The following is a 22596-nucleotide window of genomic DNA, read 5'->3' on the forward strand; positions in this document are numbered from 1 at the left end:
AAGAACCTTGCTTATCATTCAAAGACAAAGCACATTGATGTTCGGTATCACTTTGTGAGGGATATGATAGAAGACAAAAAGGTGTTGCTAGTAAAGGTGGACACTTTAAAGAATACTGCAGATGCATTGAAAAAATATATGAGCTCTGAGAAGTTCTCTTGGTGTAGAGAAACAATGGGCATTGCAGGGCCAAAAAAATGACTAATCTCTCTTTTGGCCCCCTTGTGGAAAGAAAACAACAAGTGGGAGAATGTTGGGTTGTGTTATATTCTTTCCACAACTAGCCCGCGTAGTTAACCGGGGGGTTAGAGGTGGGTCAGAGCCCCCCTTCGTTGCGCCGATTGTGTAGCGGGGGGGGGAGTCACAGGGAGTTTGTGGCATACCTGTAACCCCACTTTATGGGGTCCGAGGTAGTGCCTCGGAAAATTTTGGTTTTGGACCCTATGTTAGGATGGTTGGACCCACCTATGGTTTTGTGCATGATTTTAGCACATGTTTTTTGGACGCGATGGTTTTCGGTCCATGGTATTGGATGCTTTGACATGTATAAATATGTATTATAACATTGAAAGGAACATAATGGAAAATCAAGCTGGTAGTCCCGGTTCTGGGATCCAGGGGAAATCTCTGTGTATATTGTTTTATGTGTTATGCTCTCGCATTGTTTATTTTCTGTGTTTTAGAATTCGTATGCAGGTAATTTCTGTACGGGGTTAAAACCTACATTGATGCATGTCCAATTTTCATCCATACTTAGAACTTTGATGATGAAGGTGATAAATATGCTTTTACTTCTTCTTACCCACCTACTCATCCTACCATTTTTACTTCTCTTTATTAGGGTGCACTTAAGCTGGAAAACCCTTATAAAAACATTTTCTTTTCATTTACAATAGTAATCTAACTAAGTCTAACCTTATTACATCCAACGGCTCAAATTAAACAATTGAGCTCCTTTTATTTACTCTACCTCATCTAATTATCTGCCAAGATTAAACAGCTTGGTCAGATTTTATTCTCTATCTATAAGCATAAAATTGAAAACGTGAAATAGCCAAGTTTAAACATTTTGACTATCATGGATTGTGGCAAAGGTAACAAGTTGCACACAATCATTTATTTTGTATCAAAAGTAACTAGGAGTGGCATTTTGACTTGCTCACTTTCATGGTCTTTTATTTTCTTAGGGTTTATATTTTTTTTGATTTTTTTTGACCCTTTTATTCTTTTTTTCCTTTGATTTTTCTTTTAGGACATACTCTCTTTACATTTTTTAATTTTTTGAATATGGAAAACATTTGCAGAAAGAAAATGTATGTACATATTACAGGTTTAATCTTAGCCATTCAAAAATTATGACTCCTATTGGTATAGGAACCTAACACCATGCACAGGCTTAGTGATGTATGGTGTAATGATTTGTCTTAGAACTTTCACTTAATTCCAAAGCCTGCTAACATGCCAACACATTTTCACACATGTATTATAAGTGTTGTAAGACTAATATTGAACACTTGTAATTCATGTTGCTTTAACTTGTGTTGAACACTTGAACTTATTTCACTTGTTGTAATACATAATATGTTAATGAAAATGTGTTGTATATGTTGTTAACATTGTCTCACCCGTGATGGCTACCTCCTTGGAAATCAGACAAAACTTTCACATAAAATTTTCTGTAACAACCGTTGCACTCGTGTAGACTCATCCACTGAGTGTTGTATGTGTTATCTTCCCCTGTGCGTTGTGACTGCCACATCCATGTGGACTGCCCCTCCGAAAGCTGTGCACATCTTGTTGTGTTGTGTGTTCCTAGTAGAGTTGGAGCTTCTTCCCAAATGACTTGGAACTCACTCTCACCCTCTCTCCCTATACAGTGAAAATGATCTAGGTCCGGGATCGAAGAAGGACACTTCCAAGATCTTTTACTTTCGTGATGTGTTAGATTGCATTTTAAAATAACATTAATGAATACATCTCTATGCGGAAAAGAAGAGGAGCATAACAATCATCAGCACATGAAAACATAAGTCGTTGATAACGAAGTTTTTCCAGGAGTGACTACGTCTTTGGGTGTTATAGACATATTTGGGCACTGCAACCCCAATCATATATGTCGATAAACCAAGGGCTCTTTAACCACTAAGAGTGTTGTTTCATACCCTAAAGAATCATGGTCAACTGATTACATCATTTCCCAGAAGTTCCACCTGAAAAACCACTCAGAACTGGCCAAAACTGGACCATACTGACTACTCCATGGTCAAGGTGCGATGCATACTGGCTACTACACTAGCCAGGTGTGATGCATACTAAAAGAGCCTTCTGTGGGGTGCGATAAGCAAGAGTAGACAAATGGCAGAGACAGTTTGCTAAGTGGATACCCACAGAATCTTTTAGAAACTTCTCATATGACACTTGCCTCTCTGAATTCACCCAGGGATGAGAAAGAGATCTCCAAGTGGAACCAAGAACTATCAGTGAAATGACACTAATCAAAAACCTAGAGTTGACTCACACCTCTGTAAATATCTATAAATGGATCCCTCATCTGAGAGATCTGGAGGTTGGAATTTTGTAATTTGTAAAGAAGTGTTGTTGGTTTGTCTTTGAGAAGGAGCATTGTATTGTTGGGTGATCTTTCTTTTCATGAGGTGAAAAGGGCTTTGATGTTGGGAGGATGATACTAGATCAGACAGTTGGGTTGTAATCCGCTCTTCTACTTTTAATAAAGTTCTTTGATTTTTCTTCCATATAATCATGTATTTGTGAATCTTGTTATTTGTGAATGCAGTTGTATGGTCAATGTATTTCTGATTCTGCATTGTTTATGATATTATAGATCAATATGCTTTGATGGTGTTTTGTTACTTTGTCTTTACAGGTACTCTCTAAAGCGGGACAAGTAGGAGAGGAGTCACAAGTTCCATCAAGGGAGAGAGAAATCAAGCAAGGAGTCAAGTGGAAGATCCAGGTTGGCCTTCTTTGCTTCTCTCTTATCTATCATACATAAAGGAAATCTCGAAGTGCTTTGATTGTTTGTTTCTAAGATAGCTACCCATCTTAGTGGGACTAGCAGATCGAAAAGACACTAGTTTTCCTGGAAACAAAATGGTGACTCCACTGGGGAGCGAATAGTTTGTTTGTTTGTTATTGTTGTTTTCTTTATAAACTACAGACGGAGCCTGAAGTTAGCCAAATAGCCTTCGAACTACGTTTTCTATGCAACTGCAAAGTAGATGAATGCTGCTTCAGTCAATCTCCAGGTTGGTTTATGAATTGAACATCTGACTTACAAGCATCCTAAACGCCCTTGTGGTAGCTCAATAACCTCATAAGATCATACCCCTGTACTTTGTTTTTACTGTCTATCACAGGTCAACCTAAATCACTGACTTAGCTACAAATTTTGAGCAAAAACCAAACTCACTTTTGTTCCCTAGCCCATCGCACTATCTGTAACTACCAGCTTGTATGCATCGCACCTCCCGTGTGTTGCAAGTGAGATGCATCCCTGTTTCCCTTAAGGACAGGTGCAATGACTGAATGATACTATTTCTCTCTTTGAAATTTGGTTTTTTCTTCCTTGTTTTCAGCTCTATTCAGTAGTTTTGCTGCTCATGATCAACATCTCATTACTGAAGCCTCTTTCCTTTACATTGTTTAGCCTCCATTGATAGGGATTTGTAAATGTTTTTATGTGTTTGTCTATCATTTGCAGTCCTTATTTGTCAAAAGTAGCTTAATCGAATTGTCATTTTTGATGCAAGGAAGTGTCGTAACTGTCATTTTGAGTCAAAAAGATGAGTGTCATAAAGTCTTCCTCCTCTAGATAGTCGATTGTACTTTTGCCATTGTATTTGGTTTGAATTGTTAATATTTAAAGTGTCGAAAATAGTTTTCTATTCGAAATCAAAAAGTGTCGTTTCAGTCTTCCTTTCATTTTTGAAAAGAAATTGTCGAAGTGCCGCTTTGAAGAAAATAGTTCAGATCTGTACTTAGTTTTCCTTTTGGCATTCTCACATTAAGGAAACGAAAAAAAAATACATGCATTTGCATTTGCATTTAGATTGTGTGCGAAAATGATTTAGGAAAAGTGCATTTAATGTGTGCTCTTTGCTCTCTATTGAAAGAATCATTATCTTCTTTCCTTAGTAGCTAGGATTTTCATTGCTAAAATAAACGACTGTTTATCATTTTAGATTGCATATTTAGGAATTTTACATCTACATCACATGTTGAACTTTGAAAGACAAACTTCTAAACAAGATCAACTCTAAAATAAATCTCAATGAACATAACAATGCTTTGAAACCTAACGCAACACATCTAGAGGTCTAGGCCAGAGACGTATTCCAGCGTCGTAAAACCTGGTAAGTATCGTTTTCATCGAAGGTTGGGTGATTCCTCCTCTTTGATACGACAAGTGCTAGTACAGACTTGTGCTCCCCGTACCATCGAGTATATATTGGGAGACCATAATAGGCTGATATCCTTTATCCATAAGAAGCCGTGTCTGCCACCCTATCGATCACAATGCAATAAACACAACATTCGAGAAGATTGACTGCCGTACATAAGTCCTCGGTAATTTATTTTTAATTTACCACCAAGGTGTATTTTGTAGTTTTACGATTCGTTTGGTAATCCCTCTATCTATATTTCCAGAGTAGTCACTTTCATTCCTTTTCGACTCCTTAAAAGAAAAGGTCCATTTGAGCACTTGTCACTTCAGGCTCATTAAAAATCGAAGGCGACTAGAGTCATCTTTAGCTTTTTCTCGACTCTTAAAAATTGAAAAAGCAAAGTTGTGTCAAAGTGTCATTAAAATTTATTTAATTCGGAATAACATTTTCCCCTTTTTAATTTTGAGTTGATCAAGTAATCCGCAATCATGGAAGAAATTCAATCAAAACCCCATCGTTCGCGGAGGCTAGCGAGTCAACCGTCTTTGACTCCAGAAACAAAACCATTCCAGGAAAAACGGTCTCGTTTAACTGAGTCCACCTCTCCTGGTTTATTTGAAACTTGTGTTTCAACATCATCAAAGACTATAGTTACTCCGATCATTTCTGGTACATCTGCCTTTACAGAAGAAGTTCCGCAGTTACAAGAGGACATTAGAACTGATCCTAGTGTAATGGTAGATGCTTCCATACCTGAAACAGTTCCAGCAAGAGCTGGTCCAGAAACTGAAGTTCACTTACCTGAACATATGGAAGTTGAGTTCTAGAATTCAAAAGGTGTCACCCTTCCATTATCTATCACTGCAAAAGATATACCTTCTTTAGCTCCATAAATATTTTATGGACCTGAAAGTCTAACTCCTCCACCTAGACTGATTGCCATAGAGGAGATAGTAGAGGATCTTTCATCCAGTACTCCATTGCATTTTGGAACTAGGATCCACTTATATCATTTTAATCCTGAAGTTAGTTCTTTCAATCCTCCTTCATCGCAATTTCCTGTCGAATCGCTAGGAAATCTTTTGGATAGACTAAATATGTGTGAACAATCGTCAACATCTAGGACTGTGTCATCCAATATAGCCACAACAGAACTTCCTGCTACCACTCCTACGATGTTTGCTGGTATACCATCTATCCCAACTAGTTATCAATCACTAGATGGAGTCCACCCAGGGACTGTTTTGATGACATGGTCTATTCCTATTTGTTCCTCCAGGATCCTATCTGGCATTTCTTATGTTGAAGCTCAGCAAATTGATCCTGCATACCAGTTTCAATTTGGGTAGCCCAGTCTTCAAAGACCCATCTATCCTTTGAGCACTGGATTGCCACCATATGGGGGGTAGTATGCTTTTTCATTGTTCCCTCCTAGAGAACAACCGTATGAGAGCTCACAACAAAATTCAGGTCAAACTGGAATTACATCCAGTGGTTGGATACCAATACTACCTCAACAACCAAGGGTTGTATATTCAATGCAACCAACCCAACCTGTGTTGAACATTACCACTACACCTACTATTGTGACTGTGTCGCAAGTACAAGCACAACCTGTTGTATGTCAACCTCAAATCTCCCAGGTTGCAGTACAATAACCTCTTGTCTCTACGGCTCAATCACAATCTCAGATTAGTGCTTCCTTATCTGGAACGACTCAAGCTCAAATGGGTGTTATCACTCTGCATTTTGGTCAATCATCTAGTATTGGGAAACAGTGAATGGTCCAACAACCATGGCTGGTACAATATCAATAACCACAATTCTAGCAAGCTTACCGAGGACCTGAGCAACAAGGCTCTGTAGGTAATGGAAAACCACATTTTCAAAACAGTTATTGGTGGGCTCCAGTATTGTAGCAATAATGCTACAACTCCTGGAGCTTCCTTCTTTAGTTTTATCAACCCAGTAGTTCGTAACAAACTTGGAAGCGACGGTGATGTATGCACAAGTACTAGCTCTTGTCGCAGCTGTCACTTGGTCAGCTGGCACAAGTCCGCTAGGGCTCAAGCCAACTTCTATGAGATCTTAGAAGAAGCTTTTGAACTGATGGGCGAAAGCTAATATCAAAAGAAGCTAATCTATTTGCAAAAAGGAATTGAAAGCCAACAAGAAACACAAACCATAGAAAACCCTAATTCTACCAGCTAGTCTTACTGATACAGAGATGGGGGTACAAACTACTGAAAGCGATGCCATTACTTCTATGAAGGTGAAATGTAGGTGTTTAGACTACCTCTATCTGAAGAAAACACTTTTTGTATTTTTGTTTCAATTATTAGAATTATCATGCATGTGCTTTTAACTAGTTTTTTTACTGTGCAGAGGTGGCTCAAGGAGGAGGAAGGCTTGAAAAAGGTTGGGAAAGTTCAGAGAGGGTCTAAGGGGTCCCTAACACCCTTCCAGAGAGTTTCACAAAGTTTGGTTACCAAGAGGCCGCATTTATGAGTTTCTACAGGAAGTCTGCAGGGGTTGTACAGGATGTTTCAGAACTTCTACAGAATGTTCAGTAATTCCTACAGAATGTTCTATAATCGGATTTTTGGGTAATGGGTGAGTGGAAGAGGCTGCATGGGTGGATAGGGAGGTAGGAGAGGGATTTGTAATGCCTTAGTGACAGAGAGATGAGATGATGAGGGGGTGTGCTAAGCTGGTTTGTCTAAAGGAGGGTAGAGGTAATGGAAGGCCTAAAAGGTGGGATAACGTGGGTGGTAGAGTGGCTGAGAGACAAGGGGTCTAATTGGAAGATGAGTAGTTGGCCTGGGCACGGCTTAGAAGGATGAGAGAGTGAGGGAGTAGCACTGCACAGTGCAAACTGAATCAAATTCTTCCACGTCCTGCATATAATCAAAACATTCCTAACTGTTTAATGGAACCAATGAACAACAACGTTATTCTTAAGGAAAACCATGTATAGTACTGAAGCAAGGAAATATTCCAAGAGGTCTGAACGCATGGACAACTTCTACAAACAAAAATATTGCACCACAAATTGCATGTACTCGTAAACCAATGTTTTTGGTGGGTAGCACTGTCTGCAATTCCAGCCCCTAGAAAGAGGTGAAAATGAGTGTGCAAGCAACCCTTTTCTGGAACTTTTATCAACTCCAATCTCTTCAATTTATTCTAAACAGCTAAAGCAACTCTATCTTCTACCAATGACCTACTTAACCACACCAAGAAATCTGATTCAACAAACTATGTTTCGAATGCATGTAAATAAAAACCATAATGCAGAAAGAAAAGATAACAATACAAAGGAAGGAGGCCTTAGGCTCTCAGGTTGGGCCCAACCCCGAGAGCTATGGCTCCTTTAAAAGCTCAGAACTGAGATCAAATCCGACTGCTTTCCATTAAAAAATAATAACCATAAGTCAAATAGCATGCCAATAATGGCTACAAAAGAGCAAAACTAAGCTAGCAGCTCGTAATGCAAGATGTGCAACAATGTTTCAAAAGTCATTTTCGAAGGCTAAAGCCCTATCATTTATACATCTCGAGGCCCCAAGCCGGCCTCCTAAATCAGTGGGGCTTGGCTGACCAAACTAGAAGTGAACTGCTGCTTCCTCAAAATCCATTTGGCTGTCTTTAAATCCGGTTGTGGTGGCTGCTGGAGCTCGGAGTTGGGGGTGAAGATCCCGAGGAAGGCCATTTAATGCTGTGGATAACCCTCCTACGAATCCTCAACCCCATCTTGGCTGTCTCCTGGTCCTTATCTGCTCAGTTTTGTTCCAATCATGTGTCAAAAAACCTGAAATGAGCACGTGTTAGCCACCTAGGAATAGTGACTGCCCTTATTCGTACAAATGACATAAACATACTAAAAAATGATGCATAAGTTATGACAAATGAAGGATTGAGCAAAGGTAGTTAGGCCAAATGAGCCCAAAATGTTACCAAATTTGGGGCTCATCATCACCCCCCAGCTAAAATGATTGCTCATCCCTGAGCAACTAATCCAGCTCCTCGTCCTTCATTGCTTTCACCGCCACCCTCATATCCCAGGCTTCTGAAGTGGTCTCTTCCTCACTGGCATGGAACCCAGCCTTCCTTTCCACCTCCTCCCACTGCTTATGCTCTTCTTTTTCTGTGCTGCCTTCCATCAATCCTAATAGCAGAGGTGGGCTTAGCTTGAGGCCAATCCAGCTGGCTTGAAGGTTCTGTATGGACTTTTTGTAGAGGGGCACCCGTGCTAGAGCTTCCCTCATTCGAGTTGGAGTATGGTATTCTCTGATTTTAAGGCTTTGGGACAATGTGTTCCATCGGCGGGTGCAAGCATGAACACAGTTGTCCCTAATAGTCGCTCCATATCCTCGAAATGTGCTGTGGCCTGTGCCTGCTGATCCATGTATTTCAATAAAGTTTGAGGGTTGGTGGCTAAGTGTTGGTGGGCCGATATCAATGCAGTGGGATCCCCTGGCTCTACTCTGATCAGCAGTGGCTCATGTAATTCTCGGTCCATGACCTCCTTGACTTCTGCTACCCTCTTTTCTTCATGGTTCAACCATGAGGCAAATGCCATCAATTGCATATCCCCTACAACTGTGTTGGGATCCCATGTAGTCACGTTAGGAAGGGCCAAATTATGGAGATAGAACTCTGAGAGTTTGGCCTTATCCTCTGATGAACTGCTATTACATAACGCTGTGAACTGCTGGGGGTCTTGGAGTTGGGAGATACCCCTCTGTGCCAATGCATTTATCTGAAATTGCAACCACTGGTCTCGTAGGTACAGGCCATAGGATTTGGCCGGCTGTCTGCATTGTAGAGCATCCATGGCCCAACTGGCCATGCAAGCCAGTTGTGCCTCTTTTTGCTGCAACTACTGTTTGAGAGCTTGTATCTCGATTTGTGCTTGCAGTTCCCCTTCTTGTAGATGCGAGGTTGGCTCCCCAAGACCAACTTGCAGTCCTTCTCTCCCTTGATGTTCTGTTGTAGTGTCCCCTGAGGATGTGCCCTTTTCCTTCTTCAGCTCCTGTAGCTGCAGTCTAAGTTTCTCGTTCTCTTCCTGTAGGAACACCCGCTGGTAGTTTGCCACGTGTTTAGCCATAGCTAATTCCTTTCTTGCCTCCTTGAGTTGTTCCCCCAAGGGGCCTATATCTGCCACACCTTTTGATTTAGCTATTTTCATCCACGTGTGGGTTCTCACCCTTTCTTCCTCCAACGCAAAGAAAAGCGGCACGGTGAATTTTTGTGGAATAATTTTCCCAGCCTCCAAAAAGTTATAATACGAGCTCAAGCTTGGCTGGGGACTTGGTTCTAGAATATGCTCTTTCTCTTCTTCCCTTGGTGGCTCTACTTCGTCTTCCCTAAGTGGTGATGAGGGTGCCTCTCCCTCCATCCTCTCTGTCCCCTTAAGCCGGGCTAGTGTTTCCTGTAGAGCGGCCTCAGCATCCTGTAGTCGGGCTTTTGAAGCCAACCGGTCCTTCCTCTCCTTCCAAGTAGTTGTCCTCGGGCTCCCCCGCTCATAAGTGACCGATATTTTTTAGGGGGACCTCTCCCTTGGTGAGGTAGGGGTATCTTCTATAGTAATTGGGTTGCTGGATGGAGGTTGGGGCTTGCCCGTTTTGATTCTCACACTTCTCCTGGCTTTGAAATATAGAGGGGCCTCCCTCTTTCGCTTTTCCTTCGGCTTAGGAGGTGTACTGAGGGTGGCCAGCACGACTGCTGCCTCCCTTGCAAGAATTTCGGCTCTCTTTTCCTTTGGTTTTCCTTTCTCAGGGCTTCCTGTAGAAGGCCCTATATCAGCTGATTTCTGGCTTCCTGTAGAAGCCGTTTTTGGTTTTCCTGTAGAAACAGGTGGCACCGTTTTAGCTTGTTTGACTGAGGGTGCTTTGCCTTTTGACTTGGTTGAGGCTGCTTTCGAGGTGCCTTTACTGACGTGGACGGGTTCAGTTCTTTCCATCCTACTCTGTAGCCTTTTCTCTCTGGGTGTCAATGTGGATTTGTCACCTTCCTTTTCAGCAATCTGGGGTTTCTCTTGCCTCCCCTTTTGTTCTTTCTTCGGTGCTTTGGCCGTGGGTTCTTGGCCTTTCCCTTTCTTCTCTGTGTGTACTGGCTCCTTCTCCTCACTGCTGGAGGTGGTGAGCTCCTCGGTCAACATCTTGATATCGCCATCCTTAGTCAGATTTCGGAAGGCTTCCCATGAGAGCGGGACTGTGTAGGTGTGGAGTGCATCCTCCACGAGGAGCTTAATGAGCCCATGATGGACTACCTGGTCTGGCGTGCCCTCTTTTAACTTGGTGGCACATTCAGTCATAGACTGCAGGAGGAAGTAAGGAATACTTAGTTTGTTTTCTGAAGGCAGGTCTATTTGGTGTCTCAATTCAGTGAGTAGCCAGAAATGGTACCCATATACAATGCTGAACCGTCCTTCGCATGTGATGTATTTCATAATTTGGAGGCTGACCTCACTCCAAAGTGGCTGTAAGCTAGCTCTGCGAACCCCGTTCTTATCCTCTGAGAATTGCTCCTCCGGAGGGAAGAACTCCTTTTTAGCCTTCTGGCCTAATTTCCTTTCCTCCTTCTCCCATGCTACCCCCATTGGGAGGTCAGTGACCCTGCTGATGAATTGTGGGGTGAGTCTGAGATTCAAACCCCTGAAATTAACAATGGCCAGCGTTTTTGATTTTGGTTTCAACGCTCGCAGGAACTCCTCTGCCACCTCATCATCATAGCCTTGAAGTTTGTCGCAGAACGACATCCATCGCGCCCGAGTGAACAATTCTACCACCTCCGGGTTCTCCCGTAGTTTCTTGGAGTCTGTCGGTTCTTTTCTGATGAATCCGCCCGGCATGGTGAAAGCCTACTATGTTAGCCGGAGGTGGCGGGTGCGTATCAAAAGATGGTCTTTCGGATTTCTTTGGGAGAGAGCGTAGAACTACGCCTCTGTCACACACACAACTCGTGAATTCTGGGCTAGCTACAAATGAGCCTTGACAGCAGCTCGATTACACACCACATCCTGTAGAAAACCCCGCATATGCTTCGACGACAACTTTCATGCAAAAGGAAGACTGTAGTTTTACATTTTTGAGGACGTCGACTTCGCCACACTTTAAACCAATTGCATGGGAGGAACAGGTTCAGGCTTACCTTTTCCAATTCGCCACCTTTGACGTGAATAGACCAACTTTCCTTCGTAGCGACGAGCTTCCTGTAGCGCAGCTTCCTGTAGAAGTTGCGCACAGGTTCCGGAGAGCACGTTAGTGGTTCTGCTCCTTTTGTGCCACCACTAGACATCTGAACGAGCAGAGGAGTTGGAGTAACGAGCTTCAGAGAAATTCGGATGCTACTCGACTGCAAAACGGTTGGTGATAAATGAGTGGAGTGACGATCTAGGAAGTGGATTTGAGTCCCGGCTGAACTCGTGGCGCGAGGGTGAGTTGTTCCTGTCATACCATTGGACGACGTCACCTACTCATTTCACTGCAAATCTCCCTGACTGCCACATCATTCCCCGCAGATCTGCCGTCGCCATTTCCGTTAAATCGCCGCTTCTCCCCGACTGGACGCTTCTCATGTGTCCCTTACCCGTTTTGCTTGCCACGACCACCACTTTCCAAATCTAACTAGACCTTCTGACTGGTCGTGGTGGCCAGTTGAATGGCTACCTGACTGCTCAACCCATTCATTTCCACACTTGCAAACATTCTAGAGTATTATTCATGTAATTTGACGAAAGAAAGGGCGAGGCACTTACCTATGCGCCCGCGACGTTGTTTCCAGGTTTCGAGACGAGGGTGATTGGATTTGCTTGTTGCTGCTATTTGCACAAGCCCGGGGGTCCTTCCTTGCAGACTGCTGCTGATGACGAAGCTTGTGACTCGGTTGCGGGTGGTGCATGTGCCCGCTCTATGTGTTGCAGGCGCTTTGATGGTGTACACTCTAGCTGGATGAACTGCTACGGGATTCCTGTAGGATGTCCTGTAGCAGTTTTTCCTCCTCGGGTGCACACTGAGACAGTGGAGACGGTGGCATCACAGTCACGATCGCAGGGCCCTCGGATGGCTTTGATAAGTAGTGCATGGTGTCTCTGCAACTTTTTTCATTTGAGAATTGCTTCCTCTGATAATTCAATGTTCTGTTTTGACTGTGCAGGTATTTTCATTGCATGGCAACTGGGGTGGTAGAAGGAGGTGACAACAGTGCGTGATGGAGAAAATATTAGCTTGCATGCCTCCGTGTCGGACCTCGGGCATTAGATCTCCCCACACAGTTAGTTCTGGGCCGTCCAAAACTTCTACAGGAAGTTTCCTGTAGAAATACAGAACTTCCTGTAGAAAGTCCTGTAGCTTCCTGTAGAAGGCTAAACTGTGATCAAATCGTGCCAAGACCTTGGAGAAGATGAGTGTTTCCGGAGGATATGTTGGTGAGGTCACCTGGTAGCATAGTAGGGACCCTTGTCTTTGAGTTGAGGGGCCTCTTTTCCTTCATAGAATACCTGCAACCTGCATGCACTGCCACATTGTGAACTTGCTTTCGCTGTTTTTTTTTGTTTGTGTTTCTTTTTTCTCTCTTTTTTTTTTTTGAAAGACAGCAGGGGTGCCTCCATGAGGTTTTCACCCTTGCCATCTGCCTCGAGCGCCTCAAAGAGGTTTTCACTCAAGGGTCTTTTTCAAACATTTTCAGAAAGATAGTAGGGACACCTCAATGAGGTTTTCACCCCTACCACCTGCCTTGGGAGCCTCATAAAGGTTTTCACCCAAGGATCTTTATTTTTATTTATTTATTTTATTTTTAAGATCTTCAAGGTATGCCCAAAACAGAGGCAGAACCCTTCTCTATGACCAGCACTGATTTTTCCACAGTTTTGATGAATTCTTGCCTTGACAGCGATTTTCTGTAGATCTTTATGCGATGCCCATTGACAAGCATAGGGATGGCCTCCTCATCAATGGTCCAAATAAGAACAGATCCATTGTCATTACATTTTCCACTGCATATGGTCCCAACCATCTGGTTCTCATCTTCACCTTGAAATCCTTATGCCTGGAATCATACAACAGCGCCCAATCTCCTGGCTAAAATTGCTTGTCATTGAGGTGTTGGTCATGCCACACGTTCCTCTAAAGTTGAACCACTTCTGAGTGGAGAAGGGCTTGCATTCGGTGCTCGTCCAATCCATTCAGCTGCAATAATCTTTCTTGTTGGGCATGTCTGAGATCCAGGTCCAGCTGAGCTGCCATCCTCAAGGTGTTGTATTCAAACTCAATTGACAACAAAGCTTTCTTCCCATAGACCAGCTCATAAGGTGTGAAGCCGGTTGTGGTCTTCCAAGTGGTGTTGTAAGCCCATGTGGCCTCGACCAGGTGATCTACCCAATCTTTCCTGCTGCTGCTTACCACCTTAGTCAAGATCCCTTCTAATGCTCTATTGGTGACTTCCACTTGCACATTTTCTTGAGGATGATAGGGGGTGGAAGTCCTATGCTTGATTTTGTGATGAGCGAGTAGGTCTTCAATTAAGTTGGAGGTGAACTGGCTTCCTTGGTCAGTGACTAACTCCCTTGGGTAGCCAAATTTGTAGAAGATGTTTTCTCTTAAGAACTCGGCCACCTTTTCTTTTGTTGCTGCTTTGATTGCCTTGGTTTCTGCCCACTTTTTCAGGTAGTCTATGCAAACAATGATGTAAGACTTTCGCCTCGAAGGAGGATTGATCGGACCCACAAAATCCATACCACACTTCTCAAATGGCTCAAGACTCACTTGAGGTTGGATAGGCATTTCGTCCCTTGGAGTTGGCTTCCCCATCCTTTGGCATCAGTCACATTGGCTAATATACCTTCTGACATCTTGATGAAGCGTGGGCTAATAGTAGCCTGCTTGCAGGATTTTGAAGGTAGTCCTTTTGGCTGCAAAATGTCCTCCACAAGGCCCGTCGTGATAGGTTAGGAGGATATCAAAGACTTCCTCCTCCCTTACACAACGCGTTAAGATCTGATCAGGGCCAAGCTTGAACAGGTTGCCCCCGATCCAAGTAAATGAGGCACTCTTCCGTATGATCCTGCTCTTCTCTCTTGAGGATAGGTGCAGAGGAAACTATGTTGAGACAAGGTAGTTTGCTATATCAACAAACCATGGAGAGAGTATTGAGATAGCAAATATATGTTCATCTGGCATCTGGTCATCCACTGTCCCATCCTCTCCTGTAGGTAAATCCAATCTAGACAAAAAGTCAGCAACAACATTTTCCTTACCTGGCTTGTCAACAATAGTCAAATCAAACTGCTGCAACAAAAGTAACCATCTAATAATACGAGCATTCACATCCGGTTTATTCGTTAAATATCTAATTGCAGCATGATTTGTATGTACAAATGTTTGATATCCAGTGATATAATGTAGGAATTTGTTCAGTGCATGGACCACGGCCAAGAATTCTTTCTCAGTTACAGTGTAATTCAGTTCTGCCTTGGATAAGTTTTTGCTGACAAAGTAGATGGCATATGGAAGTTTTTTTTCAACTTGTCCTAAGGCTGCCCCTATGGCTTTGTTCGAGGCATCAGTGTGGATGTGGAAAGCTAGGGCCCAGTTTGGACCTCTCAAGATTGGGGCAGACACCAACATGTCCTTTAATTCATTCAGATCCTTCTGACAATCGTCAGTCCATTTAAACTCAACATCTTTTTCCAAGAGGCCAAACAATGGCGACGCTAGCTTGCTGAAGTCTTTAATGAATCTCCTATAATATCTTGCTAATCCTAAGAAACTTCGAACATCTCTTACCTTCTGAGGAGGTGGAACCTTCTTGATGAGAGCAATTTTGTTAGGATCCACCTGTAATCCTTGACAAGAAATGGTATGGCCTAGCACGGTCCCTTCAGTCATCAAGAATTCACACTTTTCAAGACTAAGGGATAGGTTCATCTCAATGCACTTGGTTAGGACTTTTCCCAGATTGGACAATTCTTCCTAGAAGTTGGACCCATAAGGAGTGAAGTCATCCATATAGATTTCCACCGAATCATGGACCAGCTCAGAAAAGATGCTCAAGGCGGCTCTCTGGAAGGTGGCAGGAGCATTGCATAGTCCAAAGGGAAGAACTCGGTAAGCAAAGGTACCCCAAGGACAAGTGAAGGTGGTATCATCTTGGTCTTCCGGGCTGATTTGGATCTGGTTATACCCGCTAAACCCATCCAGGAAAGAGAAAAACTTCTTTCCTGCTAGTCCATCCAACACTTGGTCTATGAAGGGTAGAGGAAAATGGTCTTTCTTGGTGGCCTTGTTCAGTTCTCGGTAGTCCACACAGATTCTCCACTTCCCTTTTTCTTGGGAACCAACACCAAAGGGGACACCCATTCGCTATCCGAGATGGGGTAAATGAATCCGACATCCAACAGTTTTTGTAATTCCTCCTTGACGATGTCCTTAAGGGCTGGATTCATTCTCCTTTGGGGTTGCCTAACCGGTTTACAGTCTTCTTTGATGTAGATGTGATGGGTACAGACCGAAGGATGAACTCCTTTCATCTCCTTATAGTTCCAAGCAAAAGCATCTAGATGACTGGCCAACAGACTACACAACTCCTTTTCCTGGGAAGGAGATAGGGAGGAGCTGATCTTTAACGTTCTCTCAGGACCGAACTCCACATTTTTGACTCTGGGAGTGACAGGGTCGGTCACACAAAGGTCCACTAAGGTGCTGGCTTGGGCATCCTCCACCAATTCCTCTAAGGACAATGCACTGGGAGGTGGAGTCTGGATCAAGGTCTCAATCAAATCATCCTCTGTTGGGAGGCCTCCCCTAGTGGTGTCTAGGGTGCACAAAGGTGCTGAGTACACCTCATCCTCTTCTCCTTCCTCCAACCAAAGTGGTAAGTCATGCTCTAATAAGGGTTGGGCAGGAGGGTACAGGACTAGCTGCTTGGACATAGGACCATTTTTGATGGTCATGTTTCCTGCACGACAGCTTATGTAAGCATCTGCAGTGGCTAACCAAGGCCTTCCCAAAATGAGAGGGTATCTAGTAAGCTTTGCCTTTGGTTGCAGAACCAAAAAGTCTGTAGGGTACTCCCAAGAGTCGACAGAGACCAAGACATCCTCTACAATCCCTTCGGGAATCACAGTGGAGCGATCTGCTAGTTGTAGGACTGTCGAGGTCTTTCTCAGGGAACCCTGAAGGTTGAGTTTGAGCATGGTATCTCTGGTCATCACATTAATGGCAGCCCCCAGATCAATCAATGTGTGAGGTATGATGGTGCCATTGATGTGGACATCCACTACAGGACTCCCAGGATCTAGATACTTTAGGCAGATGGCCTGCCTCAACATAAGATCAGACAGTTGTCCCATGACATTGATGGTTGAAGCATCTCTTTCTTGCCTGCCTAGGTGTCTGAAACACTTTTCCTTAACCAATTTGTTGTATATCGGTACATCTTTGATGGCTTGGAGAAGTGGTATTCTCACAAACAACTGTTTGAGTTCCCCCAGAAGCTCATCCTCCTCTGGGTTGGGTTGTGTGGTGGCCGTTAGTCTCTCAGGAAAGGGTGGAATAGCCTTTGGTTCACTTTCTTGTTTATCTTCCTCGTCCTCTGGGGGAGGAGGTTGGCGATCCGGAAGAGTCTTTCCAGATCGCAGATTGATCTCCTGGATCTCCACAACATAGGTAGGGCATGATGTTTCCCCAGTATATACCTGCTGGGCCTGTCTGTTGTTGGGGTTCGGGTTCGGTTGAGCAGGCATTTGGGGTTGCCTTGGAGGAGCAGGAGGTAATGGTTGTGGTTGAGCCGGTGGTGGAGGCAAAATGGCAGGAGGAGTATTGTACTGAGGCCTCCACCCCAGTTGAGGTGCATTCCACTGAGGCTGTGGCTGGGCATGTGAGTGAAACAAAGGAGTAGTGGGCTGAGTATGGTACTGAGGTGGGTAAGACCATGGAGGAGGTATAGACCAGGAAGGATGAACAGGGGGTCCCCAGGAAGGTATAGGAGTAGATTAGTTGGGGCTGTAATAGGTTTGGGGTGTCCCTTGCATCCCCTATTGGTAAGGTCTAGGTCCATGTGGCCTTCTTTGGTTGAGGAAATAGAGAGGTTCAGTGGGCACTTCTGTCCCTTGATACATGGCTTTAAGCCCAAGTAAAGTTTGACATTGGTTTGTGGGGTGGTCCTCCTCACAGAAAAAACATACCTCCACTGAATGTAATGGGCACTCGTTCTTAGGGTGTTTCCTTGTACACCTAGGGCAGAAGATAGCCAAAGCCCTCTCAGCTTCCTCCTTCTTCTGCTGGATTTGGAATGTATCAAGTTGCATGGCGATGGTCTGTCTCACCTCACTCTTGAGGTCCTCTAATTGATTTTCAAACTCATGTTTGGAGAAAGGAATACCAGCTGAGAGGAGGTTTCCTCTACCTCTTTTCCGGGCTGCCCTAGAGTGGTTTCTAAACACAGTCTTTATGTCCTCATAAGGTAGTTGGTAAATATCCCCTCTAGCTAGAATGTGAAGGGTATCCAAGAGGTCTTCAGGGACTCCTCGGAGCAGGACCAACTTGAGGGATTCAGGGTCAAGTGTGCACCTGGCCCGTTTATAGCTGAGTTGGAACCTTTCCTCATAATCTTCTAAAGACTCATCATTCCCCATGGTCATTCGAAAGATTTCTCCCTTGGTTTCCTTGGACCTACAGTAGTCCTGGTATTTGGTGTTGAAAGCTTGTTGCATCTGGGCCCAAGTGGTGATACTGTTCCCAGGTAAGCCCATGAACCAGCGTAGTGCTGCATCCTTAAGGGTAGAGGGGAAGAGTTTCAGTTTTTGCTCATCCTCGGTATAGTCATAGGTTTGACAAAGGACGAAAAACTCAAACAGGAAGGTATCAGGGTCTTCAGTAGTCAGTCCATGGAAGTGAGGTAAAGCAGAGGGGCTGATGTTCTTCATTTTCATGTCTCCATTGGTCTCTCAGATGGGGAAGGCACCTTCAATTCTCTCATCTTCTCCCCTATTGTCAGCCATAACTTCAGATGGAGTGGTCTCTAACTCTTCTTCTGCTATAGGATCTTCGTATATCTTAGGAGGTTCACCTATAGGTTCTTCTGGATCACTGTCACCAAAGAAGAGAGAAGGGTGACTCAGTGATGTGGTGGGGGTGTTAGGTAAGAATTTGCCTGTTTTATCTCGATTTCTACGAGGCATGAAATGAAAAGACTTCTGATTGCTTTTGTTTTCTCTGGTACCTGCAAAACTAAAACAGATTGAACTGCAACTAACTATCTTGCTGAAATGGAAATGCGGAATTGAAATGAAAGCATGAAAGAACTAATCTATTTTGATCAAATGAAATTGCAGAAATGAAATGCTAAGCTACGCTTGCGGAATTGAAATGCTAATCTACGCTTGCAGAAATGAAATTGCGGAATTGAAATGTTAATCTATGAAAGCAGGAAATGTCTATACTACTTTTGCAGAAAGGAAATTGCAGAATGGAAATGAAATACTACTTAGCAGAAGGTGAGAGTAGGAAAGTAGAAGAAAAGAAACAATCACTAATACTTTGACGCTTCCCCAGCAACGGCGCCAAAAATATGGTGGGCTCCAATATTGTAGCAATAATGCTACAACTCCTGGAGCTTCCTTCTTTAGTTTTATCAACCCGGTAGTTCGTAACAAACTTGGAAGCGATGGTGCTGTATGCACAAGTATTAGCTCTTGTCACAGCTGTCACTTGGTCAGCTGGTACAAGTCCACTAGGGCTCAAGCCAACTTATATGAGCTCTTAGAAGAAGCTTTTGAACTGATGGGCGAAAGCTAATATCAAAAGAAGCTAATCTATTTGCAAAAAGGAACTGAAAGCCAACAAGAAACACAAACCCTAGCAAACCCTAATTATACCAGCTAGTCTTATTGATGTAGAGATGGGGGTACAAACTACTGAAAGCGATGCCATTACTTCTATGAAGGTGAAATGCAGGTGTTTAGACTACCTCTATCTGAAGAAAAAACTTTTTGTATTTTTGTTTCAATTATTAGAATTATCATGCATGTGCTTTTAACTAGTTTTTTTTACTGTGCAGAGGTGGCTCAAGGAGGAGGAAGGCTTAAAAAAGGTTGGGAAAGTTCAGAGAGGGTCTAAGGGGTCCCTAACACCCTTCCAGAGAGTTTCACAAAGTTTGGATACCAAGAGGCCACGTTTATGAGTTTCTACAGGAAGTCTGCAGGGGTTCTACAGGATGTTTGAGAACTTCTACAGGATGTTCAGTAATTCCTACAGGATGTTCTATAATCAGATTTTTGGGTGATGGGTGAGTGGAAGAGGCTGCATGGGTGGATAGGGAGGTAGGAGAGGGATTTGTAATGCGTTAGTGACAGAGAGATGAGATGATGAGGGGGTGTGCTAAGATGGTTTGTCTAAAGGAGGGTGGAGGGAATGGAAGGCCGAAAAGGTGGGATAACGTGGGTGGTAGAGTGGCTGAGAGACAAGGGGTCTAATTGGAAGATGAGTAGTTGGCTTGGGCACGGCTTAGAAGGATGAGAGAGTGAGGGAGTAGCACTGCACAGTGCAAACTAAATCAAATTCTTCCACGTCCTGCATATAATCAAATCATTCCTAACTGTTTAATGGAACCAATGAACAACAACGTTATTCTTAAGGAAAACCATGTATAGTACTGAAGCAAGGAAATATTCCAAGAGGTCTGAATGCATGGACAACTTCTACAAACAAAAATATTGCACCACAAATTGCATGTACTCGTAAACCATTGTTTTTGGTGGGTAGCACTGTCTGCAATTCCAGCCCCTAGAAAGAGGTGAAAATGAGTGTGCAAGCAACCCTTTTCTGGAACTTTTATCAACTCCAATCTCTTCAATTTATTCTAAACAGCTAAAGCAACTCTATCTTCTACCGATGACCTACTTAACCACACCAAGAAATCTAATTCAACAAACTGTGTTTCGAATGCATGTAAATAAAAACCATAATGCTGAAAGAAAAGATAACAATACAAAGGAAGGAGGCCTTAGGCTCTCAGGTTGGGCCCAACCCCGAGAGCTATGGCTCCTTTAAAAGCTCAGAACTGAGATCAAATCCGACTGCTTTCCATTAAAAAATAATAATCATAAGTCAAATACCATGCCAATAATGGCTACAAAAGAGCAAAACTAAGCTAGCAACTCGTAATGCAGGATGTGCAACAATGTTTCAAAAGTCCTTTTCTAAGGCTAAAGCCCTATCATTTATACATCTCGAGGCCCCAAGATGGCCTCCTAAATCAGTGGGGCTTGGCTGACCAAACTAGAAGTGAACTGCTGCTTCCTCAAAATCCATTTGGCTGTCTTTAAATCCGGTTGTGGTGGCTGCTGGAGCTCGGAGTTGGGGGTGAAGATCCCGAGGAAGGCCATTTAATGCTGTGGACAACCCTCCTACGAATCCTCAACCCCATATTGGTTGTCTCCTGGTCCTTATCTGCTCAGTTTTGTTCCAATCATGTGTCAAAAAACCTGAAATGAGCACGTGTTAGCCACCTAGGAATAGCGACTGCCCTTATTCGTACAAATGACATAAACATACTAAAAAATGATGCATAAGTTATGAAAAATGAAGGATTGAGCAAAGGTAGTTAGGCCAAATGAGCCCAAAATGTTACCAAATTTGGGGCTCATCAGTTATCAACAACCATTCTATACTGGTTATGTCCATCAACCTTATCAAAGTTACCAGCAACAGATACATTATGCTGGTATACAAAGACCTACTGCTCAGGCGATCCCATCTTATGTTGGGTATGCTTCGCCAAACTTGAATCAACAGTTGTCCTTTGTAGCAACTCTAGAATTACCAGATTTGAACCATTTAACAAATGATCCAATTGCTTACGCCTCTTGGTGGCTAGCGATTCCTCATAAACTTCCCTCAGATATTCCTAAATTCAATGGAAATCCCAGTGAAGATCCATCGAATCACGTAATGACCTTTCATTTGTGGTGTTCATCCAACACCCTCAATGATGATTCAATTAGACTTCAGCTTTTTCAACGAACGCTAACTGGTCTGGCAATGAAATGGTACATTGAATTGCCTAGAGCTTCATTCGATAACTTCAGCGCACTTTCCACTACCTTTTTAACCCACTTTTAGTTACCCATAACATATGAAATAGGGACAAAACTCCTTACCAACTTTAAATAGATAACAGCTACTCACATATCTGATCATATTCATGAGTGGCGGTGTCGTCAAAGAATGGTAAAGATGTATGTTCCTGATCAGCTTCTAGTTGAGTGGTTTATTAAGTCATTATTACCTTCTACACTGAAGATGTGGCGAAAGGAGGAGTTGTCACTGAAGAGCAAGTCATTGCTCATGCACAATATTTGGACTTGATCTATACTCAGTCTGGCATGCTCTATGACAAAATCCTTGATGCTCTTAGACTAGAATTTTCCGTTCCTCCCCTTCCTAAATCAAATAGGGACTCTCATGCCGGCGATGGCATGATTGGTACCTCAAGTACACAAAACGCATAGGCTCAATCTGGTAAATCCCTTGCAGTTTCTAGTAAAAAATCAAATGACAAACTTCTTGCCTTAGAGGTTAATGTCGTGTCATCTGACAAGGGCAAAGAACCAAAGCAACAAAGGGGCAAGAAGAAAGGGAAAAATAAAAAGAAGAAACAGAAAGATTCAACTCCTGAAAAATCTTCTGAAAACCCTACTAGGCAAAAGAAACCAGGTCAACCATGTTTCATATGTAATGAAGAACATTGGATGAAAGATTGTCCACATCGAGATGAGGTCAAGAAAATTTTAAAGACTTCAAATACCTCAGCGGTGTTGAATGATCCGTTTCCAAACCTAGAAACTAATCTGGTTGCTATAAATCATGCTCCCCCATCCCAAGTGCTTATGTTATCCATCTCGAAACAACAAAATGATGCTTTTATATGAATAAGGAATAAAGATTATGGGAATCCACAAATGTTGAACAAGGCTACAGATCAACCCAGTAGTTCGAAAACAACCTCGTCAAAAGTTGTGTCATGCATCACTCCTAAACTAACTATAAAGTTGCTAAATGGAGTAGTACATAAATCGACATTTAATCCTCGTGCTCGAGTGGCACAGAATTATAATATAGTAGAGGATCTGGCTCAATTTCCATCCCCTATGTTGACACTTGAAGTACTGCAGAATTGCCCCTCCCAA

This window comes from Pinus tabuliformis, chromosome 1_2, assembly GCF_031772625.1.
Source record: "Pinus tabuliformis cultivar Carrire ecotype Pingquan chromosome 1_2, CPIR1, whole genome shotgun sequence".
In the NCBI taxonomy this organism is placed as follows: domain Eukaryota; kingdom Viridiplantae; phylum Streptophyta; class Pinopsida; order Pinales; family Pinaceae; genus Pinus; species Pinus tabuliformis.